The sequence below is a fragment of the Camellia sinensis genome, chromosome 15, assembly GCF_055761805.1.
Source record: "Camellia sinensis isolate YWXY chromosome 15, ASM5576180v1, whole genome shotgun sequence".
NCBI lineage: Eukaryota > Viridiplantae > Streptophyta > Magnoliopsida > Ericales > Theaceae > Camellia > Camellia sinensis.
The window spans coordinates 18408796-18414339 of NC_138975.1; positions in this window are offsets into that span (position 1 = coordinate 18408796).

Genomic DNA, 5544 nt, shown 5'->3' on the forward strand with positions numbered 1-5544 from the left:
CCAAGCTCCTTGTAACACCTGACATACATGATGTCACAAGAGCTGCCTTGGTCAACTAAGATGTGTTTCACTTGGCACTCTCTAATCTGGAGGGATATTACCCAGGCATCGTTGTGTGGATGTTGCACCATCTCCAGGTCTTCCTCAATAAAGGACACCACTGGTCCCTGGCTCTTGTCTGCCCTGGGTCTCTTCTTCCCGACCTGATACACATGTGTAGACGTCCCCGAACGCCCCGGGAGGACGAGTCCCGTTCTATTCGTTTTAGGTTCACTACAGTTCGGACTCTCGAATTGTCACGGTTCTTAATCTGAACCAAAGAATCCAAATCCGGCAAATCGTTTTGAGAAACAGATTTTTGAAAAGAAGTGCCAAACATAGACTGCTTTGCCAGATACAGAGTCGCCACCTAAATATTTTTTATGGGGGAATTTAGGAAACCCTGACTCGGTGCCAAAGGCCACGTATCCGTCATCACCAAAGTTGCCTCGGCTCGGGAGCTTGGGTAGATTGGGGAAGGTCAACTATGAGCACCCCCTCTCGCCCGATCCGAAGATCGGCGTCTACTAACCGTGATATCCAATTTTGAAAACATTATGCGTTCTTATTCCTATTATTATCCTAGATTTACTACGTTATGCGCGCAGCAAACAAGTATAGACTAGATCGCCTAATTTGGAACAAAACATTGCATATTCGTTTGTTTGAAAAACGCTTTGGAATTTGCTACTCACAAGTAGGCTAAAGCACGGATTTCAACGAGTTGTTCCAACTCAAACAATCCAACCTTCACCCACAAGCATTCAAGCAGTTCATCAAATAAGCATCTAGCCTCATGGTAATCATGCTATCATGTTAACGTTCACACTCATGTGAGATGCTAAAGCATAAAGTGCTCACCTAGTACTCCGTGCCAAAACAAGAACATGTTAGCAATCATGCATGATCCAAGTCCATGTTTAAATGCCTAATGCAACGCATACAGAATGTCACTAGAGTAGGCTCGGCTAGTCTATAAATGACATGTGAAAATGCACAAGTAGCATGTATTCAAGTTAGATTTAAAATACTTTATGCAGTTAGCATGATGCGCCGAGCCTGGTGCATGCAAGACTAATGAATGATGCACGCATGCATAGCATAAGGTATGCTAAAGTAAACATGTCCTAATACTAACCATCAAAAGCAGGTAAGTAAAAAGGAGAAAGAAGTGAGGGTTGGAAGACATGCACACACGCACTCACACTTATTACAAATTTGCCCTCGCTCGGAGGGACCGCAAGAATAATACAAGTTAATTAACCTACAAGCTAATTAAATATTACAAATCAATTAAATTAGCTAAGCAAATTGACTAATCTAATGAAAGCAGTAAACAGCCTCGGGAAGAGGGCCCAATGCAATGCGCGCTCGGCTCCGCTCGGAAAGTCACTGCCATGCACAAGTTGCCTCTGCTTTGACTGTTCTACTTCTCTGAAAATTGCACAACTCCCAAGGAGCGCTCTATGGATATTGGGGAGCATCACCGACCAAGTGGGATCATCACCGGCCATTTTGAAGTGGTCATCGACCATCCATTGAGCTCTCGACCAAATATATTTGGTCGGTCGGCAGTATATATGGCCGGTATATATGGCCGGCCGGCCAAAACTTCCTGCAGAAACCTGTTTGACAGCAGCAGCAGAGAGCAGACAAGGCATGGCAATGCATTTCAAGCAATGTATCACACCCCTTATCATATTCATGACTCAAAGGGATATGATTCTCGATTCTCGAACCACCAATCGCGCATTTGCATGCATGATGGCCCAAAGAATCAAGTGTGCATTTCGATTTCAAATGAAATGCAATGCACATAAACAAACAAAGGGGCTTTCAACCTCTATCACGGCTTGATCAAGAGGTGAAGCATGCATGCCAATGCAATGCAATCCTAAGAATGTGAGCCTAAGTGTGCAATATGGGCATGCAAGCAAGTAATGCAAAGATGCCACTAACCAAGCATGCAAAGTGTAACAACAACATGCACACATGCAAGGTGCAATATGGACAACATGTTAGATACAAAGCATGCCAAATGCAACAACACAAAAGTGTGCAACAATGTGTCATGAGCCAAGTATCTACATATATAAGCATGCATGCAAACATGGCTTAAAACTTTAAACATCAAAAGGTAACTCTCAAGCACACTTAAGAGGATGCAATCATGGACAAATGGCATGCACCTTAAGCTTTGAAATTGCATAGAAAAGAGGTGCTAAACAACTAATCAAAGCAAGCAAAGCATGTAATTGGTCCAAGGACCTAAAGCATGATCATATGACACATGAAGCAAATGACGGAAATAGATCAAAACAGTCCTAAATCATGTTAAGGCAAGTCCTAAAAACCACCTAGATGGCCTCTAAATGATCTACACATGGGGGCATGCACAAATGCTTAAACATGGAGCATACAACATAACCTCTTAAAGCATCAAAGGAGCATTAAATGCAAGCATGCAAGCATATTATAAGGACTGAAATAACATGGTAAGTGGTTCCAAACCACTGAAACACTACAAGTAATGCATACTACACACTCACACAACCAAGGCTAACAAGCCAAAATGCAAGGTGGCTATACTAAGCATGTGATGGTCGACCAAAACAACCAAAAACAGAGCTTAAGCATGCTAAAACAAACACAAAAGCTTCACAAAGCTTGTCCAAAATCATGCTAGAACAAGGATCAAAACCTAAAGCATGTTAAGACCTAAACATGGCATTACAAGGCATGTATGCTAAGCAAGCATGGTGTACCAAAACCAATTGAAAACAGAGCTATATTATAACATAATAAGCACAAAAATCAGTTAAGGCATGGCCAACATGAACCTAAACAATATGCTCTCTAAAGAGGCAAAAATGACCCTTTTCAAGGACAACAAGGAGATGGGGTGGCCCTCTCCTTCCTAGGACCTCAAGGCACCATCCTCACCTCTGAAATCCCTCAAGATTTCAGTGGTGAGGAGGCCCAAACACAATGGTCCCGGAGCTCAACCGAAATGGCACAAAACAAGGGCCAAACAAGCCTTAAGAGGGGTCAAACAACCCCAAAGCTTAAAACACACTTAACAAACTACTTAGAGCAGGTAAAAACACAACTTTTATATGTTATACACTAAGCTCAAAAACGGATGCAAGATAGGTAAATAAGCTATGCAAAAATGGGGAAAAAATGGACAAAAGTCTTACCCTTGTAGACCTCCTTCAAAAATGGTGGACCAGCTAGTTCTTTGAGCTCAAAACCAGCTCCAAGACTTCAAAACAACCCTCAAGGGCCTCAGCTCCAAGAGAAGGTGTGATGGTGAGTGTTTGTGTGTAAAACTAAGGCTAAATACACACACAAAACACAAAAGGAAGAGAGATATAGATATAGGATAGATACAAATCCTAACCTAAAACCAGAGCTCTCTAAAAATGTTGTCTAAATTGTCTAACCCCTTAAAAGAGGGAGAAGAGGCCTCCTCTTATAGAGCTTCAATCTTGTAAGCTTACAAGACAAGCAAGCTAAGGGGGAAATCCCTCCACACACGCGTATGAAGGGGAGCCAAGTGCATGCCAGCTGCATGAAAATATCTGCAAAAGCAGATGCACAGTAGTCAGCCGACCAAAAATGCAATTGACCAAAAAAAGATAGCCGGCCAGCCATCTATAGTGCCGGCCGGCCAAACATTTGGCCGGTGGTAACAAAACACAGCCGGTGGCCTCAAACCATGGCGGGTGGAGTGTGGGGATGGCTCACAAGCCATTTCCTGCCCCTCCAAGGCAAAGCACAAGTGTTTGGTGCAAAACCAGACACAAAACAGTCGAGTCGAGAGATCCTGAGGCAAGGCGCATAGCCGAGACCTCCGGGAACTCAAGACAAACACAAACATGGATGATCACCGAGTGTTCAAGCGGTGACGTCCAAGTCTTGAGGACGGTCAAAAATGGGGTGTCTACAACATGTTGTAGGTGTTTCACTTTCTGGGTTTCCTCCCTTATCTCATTCTCATTTACCTTCGAGTGGATCACATTGATCACTTGAGGTCCGCCTGCCTGTGTTTGTGGTGCTGGTAGGGGTGGTGCTGTTGGTGCCTGGGGCAGTCTTGCCTGCTCTTCCCTTGTCCTGGCCTCGTCTACCAGGTCCTTTAAATGGCCTTGTCTTACCAGGTCTTCCAAATATGTCTTCAGGGCTCTACACCCCTGAGTCAGATGTCCAGCCTCATTGTGGTAAGCACAGTGCTTGCCAAGGTTTCTTCCCATAAATTCACCCAGTACCCTTGCTGGTGTTCTGTAATAAGGCTGATTTCGGATTTTCTCCAAGACTTTGTAGATAGGGATTCGAAATACGGTTGTGACTGCCTGTGCAGCCCTTAATCCTATCTCTGGTTTGTTGTATCCACTATCACCTCGGCCTCGCTTCGGCGAGCCATTTTTCTTCTCTGGTTTCGACGCCTTTGTCCCCGGCGTGTCCTCCTCAGCCTTGGCATACTTCTCTATCCTAGCCATAAGCTCCTCCATGCTTTTCGGCAATGTCTTTGCCAATGATTTTCAAAGCAAGCAGTCATCTTTCAATCTGTTCTTAAATGACATAACCGCCACCTCTTGGTTGCATCCTGGCATTCGGTTGAATACCTCGTAATACCTTTTGGCATAGGCCCTAAGGCTTTTGTCCTCACTGATTCTCAAGGCCATCAGGGCGTCCACCCTCAATGGTTGTAACTTGTTTGTCACGAACCTGGCCACAAACATCTCGGCCAGACCTTCCCAGGTTTTCACAATTCCTTTTGGCAACTAGTGAAACCAATCTGATGCAATTTCCCCGAAAGAAGAAGAGAACACCTTGCAGAGCAACGGCTCATTCCCAGTGTATAATGTCATTGAGTTCAGGTACAAGCCGACGTGAAAGTTAGGGTCTAACTTACCGCCGTGTATCTGTAACCTCGGCATATTGAGCTTTTTCGAGGCTTCAAATCTCTCTAACTCCACCGAGAACAGTGTTCTCGGCTTGACCGGAGAGGTTACCTCGGCATTTTGTTGCTTCCTCTGGAAGTAACCCCTCAGATCCTCCTTGGTCCTTCTAAGAGCTCAGCTATCAACGGATTTTAGCCTTTTTGGTGTGCTGCTCCTAGTATCATTATGAGTCCTTTTGGCCCTTTCTTCGTTGGTTGCGTCGAAACACAGCTCCTTCCCCTGAACATGTCGATGTTCTTTGGGGTCAGCTTCCTTGGTGCGATGTGTCCTCCATGAATCTCCCCTTCTTAATTCTCCTTGCCCGACCTCCCTTGAAGGCAGGTGAGAATGTTTTCGGTTCTACTGTGCTGAGGAGTCGCATGAATTGTCCTCTACCCCCCTGGCTGGGCATCTTTTTTGGCTGCTGGAATCGGCGTATCTTGTAACGGAAACGGTGGTTGCATAACGTTGTTTTGCATCATGAAATTGACGACCGATTGTAGGTCCGTCAATTTGTTTGCCAGTTCCTTCTTCTCGTTGTCCCTCTGCAGACATCTACCTT